The sequence below is a fragment of the Nicotiana sylvestris genome, chromosome 2, assembly GCF_000393655.2.
Source record: "Nicotiana sylvestris chromosome 2, ASM39365v2, whole genome shotgun sequence".
In the NCBI taxonomy this organism is placed as follows: Eukaryota; Viridiplantae; Streptophyta; class Magnoliopsida; order Solanales; family Solanaceae; genus Nicotiana; species Nicotiana sylvestris.
In genome coordinates, this window is record NC_091058.1 from 5316946 (window position 1) to 5334865 (window position 17920).

General features: G+C 38.7%; 1 long non-coding RNA gene across 1 annotated transcript; it reads right to left on the minus strand.

The window, feature by feature from the left end:
* Nucleotides 1-14901: 14901 nt before the first annotated feature.
* On the minus strand, nucleotides 14902-16556 carry LOC138886294 (uncharacterized). Its single transcript, XR_011404945.1, has 2 exons — nucleotides 16066-16556; nucleotides 14902-15282 (listed from the first exon to the last, which is right to left on the minus strand). It is a non-coding gene; the product is annotated as an uncharacterized lncRNA (long non-coding RNA).
* Nucleotides 16557-17920: the final 1364 nt, after the last annotated feature.

The window sequence follows — 17920 nt, forward strand, 5'->3', positions numbered from 1 at the left end:
GTTGTGCAGGGATTACAGACACTGGGGGCACCTCCATCCAGCCGGTTGCACCAGCTTAGGAGTTTGTACTACCAGTTATGCCTGATGATGAGCAACATCGACTTGAGAGGTTTGATAGGCTCCAGCCTCCGTCATTCAGTGGTGTAGAGGGCAAATATGCCCAGGGTTTTCTAGATAAGTGCCAGCGGATGCTTCAGACAACAGGGATTCTTGAGATTAGTGGTATGACATTTACTACCTTTCAGTTTTCTGGGGCTGCCTTCACTTGGTGGTAGGCATATGAGAGGCGTAGGCCTGTTGGTGCAGCGCCCCTTACTTGGCAGCAGTTCTCTATTCTCTTCCTGGAGAAGTATGTACCGCAGTCGCGCCGAGAGGAGTTGCGCAGACAGTTTGAGCAGCTACGTTAGGGGGAGATGCCAATGGCACAATATGAGATGCGATTCTCTGAGTTAGCCCGAAATGCAGTTTGGATGGTTCCCATGGACCGAGAGAGGATTAGGAGGTTTGTTGATGGCCTCACATATCAACTTCAGATCCTTATGACTAGAGAGAGGGTGACGGGTGCTACCTTCGAGGAGGTGGTTGACATCGCCCGTGAGATTGAGTCGGTTCGCCAGTAAAAGCGAGAGGAGAGGGGCCAAGAGGTCTTGGGGATCTGGTAGCTTCAGCAGTGCTCCTTCGAGGGGTCAGTTCCAGCAGGGCAGAGGTCGTTCTTTCAGGCAGACACATTCAGCTCGCCCAGGTTACCATGGAGCATCTTCGGGTCATAGTTATCATGGATCTCAGCAGGGCCAGTCATCACTTAGTGCCCTTCCAGCTCAAAGCTCGTCTCGTGCTCCATCAGTCCAGGGTTCCTCTATGCCAGGTTCTTCTACTGGTCATTCCAGTGCCAGGGGTTCCCTTTAGTAACCATCTCCAGCACCGGGGAGTTGTTATGAGTGTAGAGAGTTTGGGCATATGAGGAGGCAGTGCCCCCGTCTTCAGGATAGACAGTCTCAGCAGAGGGTTCATCCCTCGACTTCTGCTCCAGTTAGTTCACCACCCACACAGCCAGCCAGGGGTCGCCCTAGAGGGGGAGGTCGATCAGGGGGCGGTCAGGCCCGTTTCTATGCTATCCCAGGCAGACCAGATGTTATTGCTTCAGATGCTGTTATTACAGGTGTTGTTTCAATCTGTCAGATGCCTCTGTATTATTTAATCCCGGTTCCACCTTTTCTTATGTGTCCTCGTATTTCGCTCATTATTTAGGTACGCCCTGGGAGTTTCTTGCTTTATCTATTCATGTATCTACCCGGTGGGCGATACTGTTGTTGTAGACTGTGTGTACCGGTCATGTATGGTGACTATTGGGGGTCTAGAGACCCGAGTGGATCTATTGCTATTGAGCATGGTGGATTTTGATGTTATTTTGGCATGGACTAATGTCAAATAAGATTTTGTAGAAAATAAAGTCACGTAGCAAGTAAAGTCAACAAATTGCGCATCCTAATATGCAAGTGACCTCTTTGTGCCAGAGGTAGGCCTAACGTGTATTTATAGGGTAAATATGCCATAATATGTCATTCTATTACTCTTGATTAATTGAAATAATTTGTTTTCCAAAAATGATGGTAGTGTAGAATTCATTACATGTCAAATAAAGAAAGTGAGACACAATGTACCATCTAAAATAATAATTTTTTTTGTCATTGATTTCTGGTAAACAGTTGATCCAGACTTGAAAATTTTATACTTGTTATAGAAAAGAACGTTTTACCCTTTTTCTTAAAGTTTAATTAATTAGTGAAAATAGTTCATATTTAGGCACAATTATCCTTCAAATATGCACATAGATTATGATAAGGTGTCACTTGGGGTCGTTGACCCACTTGGACATTTGGGTAAAGTCAACTAATGAAGTTAATACACCAAGGGTATCAAGCCTCCTAAGTCAATGAAATGACGAATGTTCTTAAAAGAGGATATCAGTTTCGCTCTATCTTAGGTAGACTAGAGTTGGCTTCCTAAGATGCAAGACTCCCCCAAGCGGACAACTCGGGAGTAGAAAGTCTGTGGCTGTCGACTGCACCACTGATCGACTAAATTCACATGATCATTCCGACTAAAGGGTGTTTTTGTAGTGCACGGTCGCAAATCATGTAACCGCTTAAGTGTGTGAATTGTGTGAATTTTCTAGGAGTAGAAGAAGTGAAATAGAGTGACAATTTATATTAAAACAGTAACACACAGACAGTTTATATCAAGCAAAGCAATTATGGCATGTAAATAATTTAAAGTCAAATAAAATAACCATACAAGCCTTAATTAACCTATGTCCGTTATGGTTAGAACCTAGTTCCCCAGCAGAGTCGCCAAGCTGTTATACCCCATTTTAAACTGGTTATAATAAGGTACAACATATAGGCAATTTTGTGATTTGATTATTGTTAAAGAGTTGCCACCTAATTAATTATGGTGAATTAGGACACCTAAAGTTAAGTATAATATTAATAAAGTATAACTTTGTTAATGGTCTACTTAACCTAAAGATTCTAGGTAAGGGTTAAATTAATCTAAAGGGAAGGTTTTTAAGGCACCCTTTAAGATCCATATTAAATGGTTAACCGACCGAACTAAGGTTAATTAAAGCTAAGTGTAAATGAGTGTGTTTAAAAATACAAAAGGTAGTTTAAATAAGTATGCATTAGCTAAATCAAAATGGGAACTTAACTGATTAAAGTGATTGAGGCATTATAAGATTTATAACGTGAGTTCAAGAGTGAAAATAAAGAAAGTGAAGCTACGTTCTTGAAAATGGTCGAATAGGCTTAGCAGAAAATCTAACTTTTGAACTTTAGAGAGCTTGACTTTAAAAAAAATGATTTAACTTAGAAAAAACGATCCGAGATCCCAAAATACTTTATTCATTGTAAAGAATCAATTAATACTTAGAGAAAACTTTCCAAATCATGACCTAATACTGCCCCAAAATGTTAAAGTGTTATAAAGATTCATTATACTAAGACTACTAATACGTGAGAAATCATTAAGTTATTGGTCCTAAGACTAGATATCATAAAGCAAAGACTCTAAATGATTAATCACACTTCAATCATTATGTAACAATTCTACATTCGAGAGTACGCATATAACTGAAATATAAGTTAGTTAGAATAGCAGGTAAGTAAGATAAGTGAAACGAAGTGAAGCGATCTGAAGCCATGTCCAAGCCCCACATAAGATTTTATCTTCTGCATTTTTGATGTCTAAACACGGTAAAAGCTGGAAAAAGGACTCGGGGATGTGCGGTCTCCATGCAGTGTTATGGCGTCGTTGAGTCTCAAAGTAAGACTCTTCAGCTCCGGTGTTCATGAGAAAACAAAGAAAGAATAAAAGAGTTAGAGGGGAACATATACTTCTTAACAAATATGAAGATCCGAGAAGAGACACATAACTTGAGAACCCATATTAAAATAAACATCATATGCCTTATGATAACCATGGATATAAAAAGTGTTAGCTTATATGGGTCCACCAAATCGTAGAGTACCTGGTCTCTACAAGTTCCTGCTGAGAGCACTTAGTAAAGCAGTAAGTAAATGAGGTAGAGTATTTTTACGTGGAAAAATCCCGCACAAGGGGATCAAAAAATCACGACCTACACCTGTAGGCTTTTAGCTTTACTAACTTGTAATCTTACCTATTACAAGCCACTTTACAATACTTCCTATTTCAAAGGATTTACTCAACTAAGTTGTGGTACATTTACCACAAGCCACTTTGTGACTATCCTAGTTACAAAGGATTTTTCTAACTTGTGGTGCTATCACCACAAGTCACTTTGTCATTCTACAATTACAAAGACTTTTCTTTATGACTAAATCTAGTCACAACCTAAACTCAACGAGTTTAAGGATTTACAAGAGGATTCCTAATTAGTATGCTTTTAAGTAAGCGATTTAGGAGATATAGTAAGTACAATAACAAGGTTACAACTCAACTAGGATAGAAACAATCAATCTTTTAGGATCTGGTCCGTAGTGGCGTTTAACCTTGTTCTTCAAGTTTGAGAGGATGATTTTTTTGTTTTTCCAAAAGGCTTGAATGAGAAACTGAAACCTTCCAGTGATATCTTCGTATAAGGCTTCATCGGGTATATCTTGATCACATCACTTGAAGTGATATGAGTGCTTTTTTTGGTTAGAAAATGAGTGGGCTGACAGTATATTGCAGTGCGGAATAAATAGTGACGTCAGTCACTTCAGTTCCAGCTGTGTCCAAATGACTCTATACTGCTATATAGGAACCACAGGAGCATCATGTCCTTGTTTGGTTCCTAGCTCCTGAATCTGTAGCAGTTCATCCTTAGCTGAGATTCGTTCCAGTTTGCAGCAATCCAAGTAGGTCAGGTTCCCTATCTGGTTCTTATCAGTAAGTTTGTTAGATCATCAAAACATAAGGTAAGAGTATTTAAGATCTATCAATTTCCCCCTTTTTGATGATGACAAACTTAAACAGTTATAAGTTTAGAATTAACGCAACAGAGAGCAGTGTCAAAGAGTTCCCCCTGAGACAATGCCTTAATCTTTCAATTTTTCAATTCATATATAAGAACAAGTTCCCCCTGAGACGATGCCTTAATCTTTCATTTTTTCAATTCTTATATAAGAACTAGTTCCCCAACCAGTTCCCCAATGTGGTTCCCCCTTAGTTCGATACTTTTCCCCCCATTTGATATCGTTAAAAAGAATAAAAGCACAAAGAAGTCCAGCCAAGCTAACTCATGCCACATATGTGCACACTAGCATGAGGAAAAATAGAACACAAAGAGAAAGTGATTTATATTAATAATTTTTTTAATATGCCTCTTCCTTTGAAAAAGAAATAGGCAACATTTGGACTTGATCACGGGAGCAGTAGTAGTAGTACATACCAACCACAAAAGATCAACAAAAACATTCACCAACCATCAACAAAGAAACAAAAAGGAACAGGAACATATCCAGATAACTGGTCACTGAGGGGAAACTTAGGGGGCACTAGGAGGAAAAGGCTTGGAAGCTGCAACAAGTGCCTGGAGAACAAGGTCTATTCGGGCATTTCTCGAATTTTGCTCGTTGAGCAGTTCAGCCTTGAGGTTCTCAACTTGTGCCCTGAGGTCAGCATTTTCTTGGGTCAAACGGATCAACTCATCATTCGAAATAGGAACCGCTCGGGCTTGCTGGCCTTCCAGGATAGCATTCCTGACCTTCAATCGACATATTTCCTCAGTTGCACTGTTTTGGGCATTGATGAGTTGAGACACAATTGAAGTGCTTCCTACACCCCCATATTTCTCAATACACTCGCACTCTTCCAAGGTTGTCTATGGGAATGTTTGCTTACGGGTCCCTACTTTACCTGTTCCTAGTGAAACCTCAAAGTATTTGAACACTTGTGTGAGCAAGAATCCATAAGGAAGCCTGTGATTGCCATCCTTGAAATCAGCCACTTTCTGCATGTGCTCAATCATTATGGCAGGCAAACTCACAGGGTTGAAACTGCCCAATTGCTCCATTAAGAATAGATCAGATTTGGAAGTGATAAATCGCTTTTCTGCTCGAGGCAACAGAACTTTGTTAACCAGCTCAAACAACAACTGGTAGACAGGAAGTAGTGCTTTCTTATGGACCTAGTCCCCCTTCTGATTAGAATTATCTTTCACGACTGCATTGCGGAAGTTGTATTGACAGACATCTCGTACACTAGACACCCCAATTGTAGGAACCTGCAGAATTTCCTCAAGAAATTTCATGTCAAAGACAATATCCACCCAATTGACTAAGGCACACAAATGGTTAGCATCAACTAGAAAGAGACTGGCGAAGAAACTCTTGACCTCCTCATCATACACTTTAGGAGCGTCAATGTAGAATAGATGCGTCCATTGCGGAAACTCCACCATTTCTAGAAGCTGATGCATTTCTGCCATCTCAGAGATTGTTGGGTCAAACATATGACCCACCAAAACTTTTTGATGCCTTAGTCGCTCAGAGCCAAGGCAGACGTCATTTCTGGCTTTCTTCCCAGAATTGGGTTCTTCAACTTTTTCAAACTTGTGTTTCCTATGCTTTTCTCCTCTAACTTTACATTTCCTTTTGGACTTGACAAGAATATCTTCATCATTCACTCACTCCTTTGTCTTGGACTTGGAAGTAGATCCTTTTTCCATGGAAACAGACTCAGCCTTTTTCGAGGACCACCTTACAAGGGAACCAGGTTCCTCAAGAGTTCCTTCTTCCACCACAACTACAGGTATAGCTTCATCACTCACAGGGACACCATTCTTTACCAACTTTCTCCTTCTCTTCTTACTACTTTTCTTGCTCTTTTGGAGTGCAGAATCGTAGGTTACTTTGACTTGAAGTCTGGTAGTAGGCCGCTTACTTTCAAACTCAGGGTGGTGACAACTCTGTGCTTACTTATGAAAGCATCTAGGGCCACATTGTCCCGGTCTTCTTCATCACTAGATCGCATTTCTGGTGCTTGAATTTCCAGGGGCACAATATCGAATGCAGGTACAACACTATCCTGGGGATGAAAGTCCTGACCTGAGTCCTCCGGAGAGGGATCAGGTTCCTCATGCGATACCCCAGTAGTGTATACTGCTACATCCCCTTCAACAGCCAGAAGGGCCCCTTCTACCCACACGCTTTGTGACTCTTTTCTCTGAGAAATAACTTCATGCAATATTCCATCCGCGGATACGACAAACACAGTCTTTTCTTCTTCAACAGGTGCTTCCACAACCATGGAGTCGACGACAACGATGGCAGAGCCTTTTGTGAAGTCAGTATTTTCACCTTGTTTTCCATTTAGGGTTTGACTGGTGTGGGCAGCAGATGACAGAGAGGACGGAACAATAGTTTCAAGGGTTTCTGAGATGGGAAGAGGTTGGGAAACTAGGGAAGGTGTGATTGTAGCAGTAAGAATGATAGAGGGGGACACAGACTCAGTGAAGGAGAGAGGTTCTATAGATGGGTCGGAAGTTTTCTCAGCCATTAGAAGAGGTGGTGTGATGATCCTTCCTTTTAGGTGAATCTAGAATAGGGCTTATGGTTAGGAAAGGCAGAAGAAGGGTTTTTTTTAAAACGGGAGGATAATTATGAAGGGAGAAGAATAGGCATTGGTTCTGAAACGGCGGTTGGGCGTGGAGAATTGTGACATTTCAGAGGGAGATGGAATGTTTTGAATTGAAGGGACGTGACAACCGGATCTGAAAAGTTGATGACATAGCAGTTGTATTTTGTGCCTTTTAAGACGTGTATTAAAGGATGTACAGAACTACTAACCTTTAGTACAAGAACCTGGTTCTTCGAAAAACATTTTCTTCAAGCCTTTTTTTTTTGAAAAATGATTAATCCTCTTTTATCAGTCATGTACTGCATCTACTGCTTCTATTCTCATCATGAGTGTTTACCTGCAACGGTATTGAAGTGAGTTAGACAGGGCTAGAAAACACTTTGAACCTATTATTTCTTAATAACTCGAGCCAATTCAAAAAGGAATCAGGTTCTTAATTTGGCCTCAATAGTCCCAACTTTACTCTGTTTCTTTCAAACTTTTCCCTACTTAGTGCCTTGGTAAAAAGGTCTGCATTTTGATCTTCGGTGCTGCAGAACTTCATGCATATCAACCCTTTCTCCACATTATCTCTTAGAAAATGATGCCTCACATCAATACGTTTAGTCCTTTTATGTTGAACTGGATTCTTTGCCATGTTGAGTGAACTGGTGTTGTCACATAGGAGGGGCACACTCTCAGTGAGAACTCTAAAATCCTCCAATTGCTGGTTGATCCACAGAAGCTGAGCACAGCAGGATGCTGCAGCTACATATTCAGCTTCAGCTATTGAAAGAGCTACTGAATTTTGCTTTCTTGTACCCCAAGAGATAAGACATGATCCTAAGAAGTGAGCCATCCCAAAAGCGCTTTTTCTGTCCACAAGATAACCTGCATAGTCTGCATCAGCATACCCAATTAGATTAAAATTGTCACCTGATGGATAGTATAGCACCAGGTCCTACGTGCCTTTGAGATATCTCAGTATTCTTTTGGCAGACTTCAAGTGAGATTCTTTGGGATTTGATTGAAACCTCACACACAGCCCCACACTGAAAACAATATCAGGTCGACTGACAATGAGATAGAGAAGAGACCCAATGATGCCTCTATACATTGTTTGATTCACAAGAGATCCGGTTTCATCCATGTCCAGTCGAGTGAAAGTTGCAATGGGAGTGTCTATCACCTTTTATGCTTCCATGTCGAACGTCTTCAAGAATTCTCTGATGTATTTTTGCTGACAGATGGAAGTACCCTTTGGGCTCTTTTTTACTTGAAGACCCAAGAAGAAGTTTAATTCCCCCATCATGCTCATTTCAAATTCACTTCCCATAAGTTTTGCAAATTCTTCACATAGAGAGTCAGTTGTTGCTCCAAAAATAATATCATCAACATAGACTTGAGCAATGAGTATGTTCCTTCCTCGTTTCTTGAAAAAAAGAGTGTTGTCAATTTTCCCTCTCTTAAAGCCATTTTCTAAGAGAAATTTTGACAATCTTTCATACCATACTCGAGGAGCCTACTTTATCCTATACAAGGCTTTGTCCAATTTGAACACATATTCAGGGTGCTCATGACATTCAAACTCAGGGGGTTGCTTCACATAGACTTCTTCCTTAAGTAGTCCATTCAAGAATGCACTTTTGACATCCATTTGGAACAAAGTGAATACCATATGAGAAGCAAAGATGATCAGAATTCTGATGGCTTCCATGCGAGCGACTGGAGCAAAAGTTTCATTATAGTCAAACCCTTCCTCCTGATTGTAACCTTGAACCACTAGCCTAGCCTTGTTCCTTATGGTAATTCCATGCTCATCGAGCTTGTTTCTGAATACCCACCTGGTTCCTATAATAGTTATATTTGGGTGTCTAGGTACCAGGTGCCAAACACTATTTCTCTAAAACTGATGCAACTCGTCTTGCATGGGTGTAATTCAATCTGCATCTTTTAAGGCTTCCTTGATGTTCTTGGGTTCTATCTGGGAGAGAAAGGCTGAGAAGGCAAGTGAATTTCTAGCTCTTGACCTGGTTTGGACTCTGGAATCTAGAGGAGTGATTATGTTGTCTATGTGGTGAGAACTTTGATGTCTCCAGTTAGATTCTAGGGTTCATTCTAAGAGAAAGAAAGTATGTTTGGCTGATTTTCCTCTATCCTTCTTTCAGATGCCAGTGGAGTTCCCTGAACTGCATCAAGCACTCTTTCTTCAGCTTCAATGGTTGTAATTGAAGTGCTTGGTTTTGTTGATGATGAGGTAGTCTTCATTTGCCTCCTTCACTTAACTCATCATATCTGCTTTTCCGTTTGTCATGTTAATGACTTCACCAGGAACAAGTAAGAGTTCTCCGTCTTGATCTTCCTCAGTATTCTTCTCAAATGATGGATGAGATTCATCAAAAATAACATGGATGATTTCTTCAACACATTGAGTTATCTTGTTATATATCTTGTAAGCCGTACTTTGAGAAGAGTAGCCAAGAAATATCCCTTCGTCACTTTTGGCATCGAACTTACCAAGTTGATCTTTTCTATTGTTGAGAATATAGCATTTGCATCCAAATGTTCTTAGGCAAGTCAGCTTGGGTTTTCTTCCATTCAACAATTCATATGGGGTTTTGTTCAGAATTGATCTAATCATGCACATGTTCACTAAGTAGCAGGTAGTGGTGACAACTTCAGCCTAAAAGTTCTTTGCAAGTCCACTGTCAATCAGCATTGTTCTTGCTATATCTTCCAGAGTTCTGTTCTTTCTTTCTACTACTCCATTTTGATGTGGAGTTCTAGGAGCTGAGAAGTTGTGAGAGATGCCATTTTCATTGCAGAAATCATCAAATTTGACATTGTCAAATTTTGTCCCATGATCTGATCTAATGCATACAACTCTAGACTCCATCTTCACCTGGATTTTCTTCACAAAGGTCACAAATACTTCAACCGTTTCATCTTTTGTTTTGAGAAACAAAGTCCATGTGAATCTGGAATAGTCATCCATGATCACAAAAATGTATCTCTTTCCTCCTCTGCTTTGCACCCTCATAGGTCCACACAGATCCATATGCATGAGCTCAAGCGGTTTTAAGGTGCTCACATCTCTTTTTGACTTAAAGGAGGACTTTACATGTTTTCCTCTGGCACAGGCATCACAAACCTTTTGAGTTTTGAATTGTGACATAGGCAAACCGTGGACTAGGTTCTTCTGAATTAGTTTGTTCAGAAGTGTTACACCCTGCAATGTTACGTCAATATTACGTCCCGTAATATTATATTATGACAATGTTATGCTCTACAGTAATATGTTACAATGGTGTCACCCTCTGTAGTAAATTACGATGATGTTATGTCCTGCAGTAATAACTTACGACAGTGTTGCACCCTGCGGTATTGTACGTTGAATTTGTCGTAAGGTAATTGACATCAGTCCAAAGAAAAGATTATTTGGGGATTATAAGGATCATAAGTGATGAGTAAATTCATGAAGGTAAGAGGGTAAGTAAAATCCAAGAAAACGAATTTCATCAATGTTTGGCATTTTGGGATAAAATATGGCCCGAGCTAAAATACCCGGTATTTATGAACTAGTGTCATACAAGGTACTACATGGCCATGATAATAAGGTGTATAAGGTATGTGGAAAGTGAGTAATATTTTAAGTAATTTGTGGTAATTTTTAAATTATGCGGGTAATTGGTTAATTACCGGGTAGCAGGACATTACCCGATTAACTAATAAGCGGATAAAAACTTAATAATTATCCCCAACCACACGTGGAAAGAAACCACCAAAATAAGAGTGACTAACTAGTCACTTATTATGCCACCTAGGCATAAGAAAGATTGAGGATTAGAATAATCTGCCAAAAATTCTTAGGAATCAAAGAAGTGACTCCAAAAAGAAAAACTAGTCTTTCCAAGACTTTTAAGAAACAGAAACGTTTCCTTGATCCAAAATGAATCCAAAGGATTCTTTCAAATCCTAAAGGGAAATCAGAAATTCGTTCCTTTTTAAAGTTTTCAACCAAAAGAAATGTGGTCTTTAATTGGAACAAGTTCTTTCCAAATTGCAAGAACAGAATCGTTCCCTCTCAAAAATTTCAAAGGAACACTGATTTCGTTCAAACATTTCAAGAACCAGAAACAAATTTCGTTCGTGAATCTTTAAGGAGCAGAGGTAGATTTCGTTCAATCAATGAAGGTTTTCTAACGAAATATTATACAGAGTTTTCTCTACTCCAGGTATGTTAAGACTATCCCTTTTTTCTTTTGGCATGATCCATATGATATGAACGAAACGTGCAAATGCACAAATTCCAAAAGTGACTCTACTCATAGGAGTAATAGAAATATCTATGTTCTTTAATTTTCAGGTGTCATAATATTTTATCATCTGTTCATGGGTCTCAGAAAAATACGAAAGTTGAAAGGATGTTACATTATGATATTGCTCAAGGGCCAAAATGGTCTTATGACATTCTGAATGATTTTATTGACGTACATTTCATGCATTGCTTCCACGTGCATTGACCCATGACTAGATGACGTTATATACACATATATATGTAAATATATTTATATAGGATATGGGAAAAGGTTATGGCGTTATATACGCACCACCACCTAATCAGCTAGTATATGATGATGATGTTTCCCACAGTGGATGAAATATGATTCAAACGGCGTTATATACGCATATATGGGTATGTATTCAAATGGCGTTATATACACATATATATGTATGTATTCAAACGGCGTTATATACGCATATACATGTATGTGAAAGGTTATGGCGTTATATACGCACCACCACCTGATCAGCTGGTATACGATGATGATTTTGCCCACAGTGGCTGATATGATATGATGGGATGCCCTCAGAGGCTGATGATGTTATGAAACATGTACCTATGCACGACATGACATTCATACGCATATACATGACGCTAAAAGTAATTTATGATTTACAAAGTTATTCAGACTTACAGGATGAGTCATGTACTCTATATTTCTTCCATGTCTCTTATGTACTTATTTATATGCCTTACATACTCAGTACATTATTCGTACTGACGTCCCTTTTGCCTGGGAACGCTACGTTTCATGCCCGCAGGTCCCGATAGACAGGTCGAGAGCCCTCCAAGTAGGCTATCAGCTCAGCGGAAGATGTTGGTGCGCTCCATTTGCTTCGGAGTTGCTTGTTTGGTTAGTATGATTTAGACGTGTATTGTTTGGTATGGTGGGACTCTATCCCGACCATTATGATATTTATGTATTCTTAGAGGCTTGTAGACATATGTCGTGTATGTGAAAGATTGTACGGCCTTGTCGGCCTATGTTTTGAGTTTATAAAAGATCATGTTGCCCTATTAGGCATGTATGTCACGTGTATATGATGATGTATTAAGAAGATACGTTACGTTGGTACTCGGTTGAGTAAGGTACCGTGTACCCATCGCGGCCCATCGGTTTGGGTCTTGACAAGAAGGGAGAAACTTGCATGGCCCAGTCTTCTGTGTCATAGTTCAGCATCATCGTCAACAGCCTTCAGACAACTCAGATCACCACTCTGTAAGGATTCGAAATCAACAACATAGATGTTCTTGTATCTTTTGGCCACCAGGACTATTTCACCAGTCACTGACTATACATATTTTGGACAAGAACTCCACTTTGTTTCCCTTATCGTAAATTTGAGAGACACTCAGGATACTGTACTTAAGTCCATTGACATAGTACACATTTTTAATAGAGTGAGTAAGTGAGTGACTTCCCAACTTTTCCAACTCCAAGAATGTACTCCTTTTTGCCATTGCCAAAGGATACACTCCCTCCTTGCAGGGCTTTTAGTGAAAGAAAGTTTGTGGTGTTCCCAATCATGTGTTTCGAACATCAACTATCCACGAACCATTGTTGACCACTTCCTTTCACTGTTCCCTGCACAAGAAATTAGGAGTTAGTTTTAGGAACCCAGTTTGGGTCCCTTGTAGTAACTAAGAGGATGAATAAGAGCTCTTTTAGTCCAAGCAGGTAATGTGCGTTTTCTATGAGTGGAACCTGGTCCCTTTTTTGTGATCACAGTTTCAGCAGCCACTTTATCTTTTGGGACTGATTGATTCTTAGCCTAGACACTTTCCTTGGAGTGCCCAGTGTTCCCACATTGGGTACGAGGCTAGTTGTCAGATGTAGTGGCGCTCTTACTTTGAGGGTTGTAAGGATCTTTCTTCCTTGGGAAACCCTGCTCTCCGCCCTTTTTCACTGTTATTAGTGAGCAAAGAAATGGTAGCCTCTACGGACCAGGTCCACTTTAGAAACTTTTCAAGATCATTCATTACTTTTTCTAGATTGGCTTGGAGGGGCTCGTTTTTATCAATTTCAGCACTTATCCTACATCTCAAGGCCTTCACCTCATCTTCAATCCTAGAATATTCCTTACTTACTATCTCCTTTCCTCTTTCAGAGCTTTCAGGTTTTGATTCAGTCAAGGGCTTTGCTATTAGTTCCCTGTGGTCAGCAGTTTCTGCCAAGAGATCTGTCTTTTCTTTTCTAAGAATTTCAATGGCCTTCTTTTGATCAGTGATTGCAGCTACTAAGTCTTTTCTAATATGTTCAGATTCTTCTAGTTCTAAGAACAAGGAATCCCTATCCTCCGCAAGACTACAGAAGGCAGTAATTAAAACATCAGCTAAACACATGAGTTTTTTTGGAGAATAGGATTTCAGATTTTTCTGAACATCCCTAAAGTTTACCTCGTCGTTGCCATTGTCTTCGTCATTGTCTGATTGAGCCATCAAATCAAGTGTTGAGTCATATCCAATCTCCTTGCCTTCAACTGCCATCGTGGAGCTATCATCAGTATAAAATTTATCTTGCTTTACTTGTGTAGTTCCCTTATAGGCTATTTGCAAAGCTTCGTATATTTCCTTGGCAGTGTCGCGTGTAGATACTCTGTTGTACTCTTTAGGTTCCAAACCATATACCAGAATTTTCTTGGCACGAAAATTCTTCTCCACTGCTTTCTTATCTGCTTCAATGTATTCTCCGCTGTTTTTTTTATTGAAAATGGAAATTCATTTAGTACCTTGATTAGAACAAATGGACCGTCGCAGATAATATCCCAAAGCTCGCAATCATCAGACATGATAAAATCATGCATTCTAGCTTTCCGCCACCAATAGCATTTTCCATCAAACTTGGGTGGGTGGTATATGGACTGACCTTCTTCAAGATTTAGTGGAGCCGTCATGATGATCCTTCCTAGGTGTTAACCTGCTAGGAGGAACTTGCTCAGATACCAATTGTTAACTTCTATGGGTCCACCAAATCGTAGAGTACCCGGTCCTCTACAAGATTCTGCTGAGAGCACTTAGTAAAGCAGTAAGTAAATACGGCAGAGGATTTTTACGTGGAAAAATTCCGCATAAGGGGATCAAAAAACCACGACCTACACCTGTAGGATTTTAACTTTACTAACTTGTAATCTTACCTATTACAAGCCACTTTACAATACTTCCTATTGAAAAAGATTATTACTCAACTAACTTGTGGTAACTTTACCACAAGCCACTTTGTGACTATCCTAGTTACAAAAGCTTTTTCTAACTTGTGGTGCTACCACCACAAGCCACTTTGTAATTCTACAATTACAAAAACTTTTCTTTATGACTAAATCTAGTCACAACCTAAACTCAACGAGTTTAAGGATTTACAAGAGGATCCCTAATTAGTATGCTTCTAAGTAAGCGATTTAGGAGATATAGTAAGTACAATAACAAGGTTACAGCTCAACTAGGACAACAACAATCAATCTTTTAGGAACTGGTTCGTAGTGGCGTTCAATCTTGTTCTTCAAGCGTGAAAGGATAATTTTTCTTTTTTTTTTGCAAAAGGCTTGAATGAGAAACAGAAACCTTCTAGTGATGTTTTTGTATAAGGCTTCATCGAGTACATATTGATCACATCACTTGAAGTGATGTGAGTGCTTTTTTTGGTTAGAAAATGAGTGGGCTAACAGTATATTGCAGTGCGGCAGAAACAGTGCCATCAGTCACTTCAGTTCCAATTGTGTCAAAATGACTTTGTACTGCTATATAGGAACCACAGGAGCATCAGGTCCTTGTTTGGTTCCTAGCTGCTGAATCTGTAGCAGTTCATCCTTAGCTGGGATCCATTCCAGTTTGCAGCAATCCAAGTAGGTTAGGTTCCCTATCTGGTTCTTATCAGTAAGTTTGTTAGATCATCAAAACATAAGGTAAAAGTATTTAAGATCTATCAAAAAATCTTAACTATTACTAACAGAAACATTTTTTAGCTAGTGTCCCATATTAGAAAATAAATATTTATCTATCTTCTATTGAGTAGTACCTAAAGTGATTTAAGCTAATTCAATAAGCGGAGAAGGATATATTCCACATCAATTTAAAGTCATTTTTACACATTGATCAAAGATACCAACACTTAAACCAAATATCAAAGAAGAGCATGAAGACATAATATTCATAAGACAACATGTATTTCAGTTAGTTAAAGTTGGTTTCAAACAAAATATTTTAAAACCAATAAGCCGATATAAAGTCATGATGTATAACATGTCATCTAAGAATTCTAACATAAAGTTCACTTATGCTTGTAGCAGGATAGAATAGAAAAAGAGTCGCAACTTATTCCAAGTTGTCTTATTAACAACAAAAGAAAAATAAAATAAATCAGAGTATTGGAGAAAATGTCACATGCATTTCTGCATTCCAAGCACAAAATAGACACCAAATCAGTTTCTAAAGTCAGCAAATGTACTCTATAGAACAAATAATATGGACACGAGTCAAACGCCATAGGATTAAAATATAAATTCCTAAGAGCATGATTTCTAAAGACATCTTTATCTAGAATTTCAGGAATGCATTTTTAAGAGAATTAAAGTCTAAAACATGATTCTTAAATACAACATTTTTTAACAAAAAGAGAAAAGAAACAGAACGGGGTCGAATATTACCTCTTGTAGTACAGCGAACCAGAACTTCGACCTCGAATCTACTCTCTCGTTATGAACAGATCTGAACCTCGAGTCGAATGGGTTTGAGCACCTCTATTGCGGCTAAAGTACACTGAGATAGTAAATAAAGTTTGAAAGCTCTTTCTGAGAGTTTCTAAGAGACGAGAAGAGTGATAAGAGTAAGAAAAATAGTGGTGTTTACAGTAGTATTCGAGCGGCGGCTCCAACCTGTCTAAACCCACCTGGATATGAGTATTTATAGGATATGTAGATCTAGGGTTCATATTTGGGCGGGATTTTACAAACTTCAAATTTTGAGAAATAGTCGTTTGAGAGGTCAAAATTGTGATGCAAGATAGCAGAAAAAAGGACTGACATGGATGGATGAACAAAGAAAAGGGGTAAGGAACCCGTGACCCTCTCTTGTCTTCCAACGGATCTTTGTGAAAATTTTTGACTCGAGAAAGAGAACAAAATAGCTTCAAGTAGCTCCTGAAACTGTCATGAAAATGGTTAAACAAAGTCATGTGATGGTGAGGGGAGGTACAAAATCGATCAAAAAATGAAAAGGAAAGAAAGATATGTGGTTGTTGCTTCTTAGAAGAAACAAATATGACCTAATTTATTTTTTAGGCTTTGTTGTTAGGTGAGGGAAAGAAATCAGTTGGGCCCTGTGAATTGGGTTACTGTTCTGGGTCGAAATGCAAGACTTTTAGGGGTGTTAAAATTCAAACAACCTATTTCAATGGGCCGAAATCAGTGGGTATTTTGGACTTGGTTTGGATTCCTTTCTTCTATTTGATGTGCTTCTTTATTAGACTTAATAAGTCTTCCGAATGTATTATATAATAAAAAAAATTAAAAAAATTATTAGTAGGAATAGTAATATTATTAACAAGAACAATTGTAGCAATAGTAATAGTATAATGAATTAGTAATACTAATAATACTAACAACAAGAATAGTAATAATAATAGTGGTAGTGATAAAATAATGATAATAATAGTACCAAGAATAATAATAATAATAATAGCGATAATAGTAGTAGTAATAATAATAATAATAATAATAATAATTGTGAGCACGTGATTTTTGCCTCACGAAAACTACTTCAAAATAAATCAAAAATAAAATTAATTTCTTTTAGTGTGCAATTTTAGAAATTGTGTTGCGTTTATTAACTGTTTGTGTTTTGTCCGTAAATTTTTGCTTTGTTATAATTAAACAAAATTAAAATAAAAATACATGTTTCATGCATATCTAGGATTTAATTATGCATTTAATAATTGAGTTAATTAAAATAAAATCACAAAAAATATGCATGTTTCACTATGTGATTAGTATTTTGTCTATGTGTTAATAATTGTTAAAGGTTGATTGAATGTCTTGTAAAGAGTAATTTTGTTTTTTATAATTTTAATTAGGATTTTAATAATTAAAGAATAAAATTGGAAATAAAAAAAGAGTGGAAAATAATTGGCAAAACGGACTGGGCCAATTAATTGAAAAGGCAGGCCCAAAACTAATTTAACTCCCCCACAGCCCAATTCAACATCCCTGTCCGGTCCAATTTAAACAAGCCAAAACGACAGCGTTTGGTCGTATTTCATCAATGGCCGTTGGATCAAATCCATCCAACGGCTGAGATCTCATCACCCTAACCCGTGATCCTTACCCGACCCACTGCCCCGACTCAGCCCGACCCTGGCATTAAACCAAACGACATCGTTTGGTTTAATGAATGGATCCTAGCCATCCATTCTGTTTGATCCAACGGTCAAAATCAATCCACCTTCCCCCTATATAAACCCCAAATCCTTACCCCGGCCCCCTAACTAAACACCCCCCCTCGTCT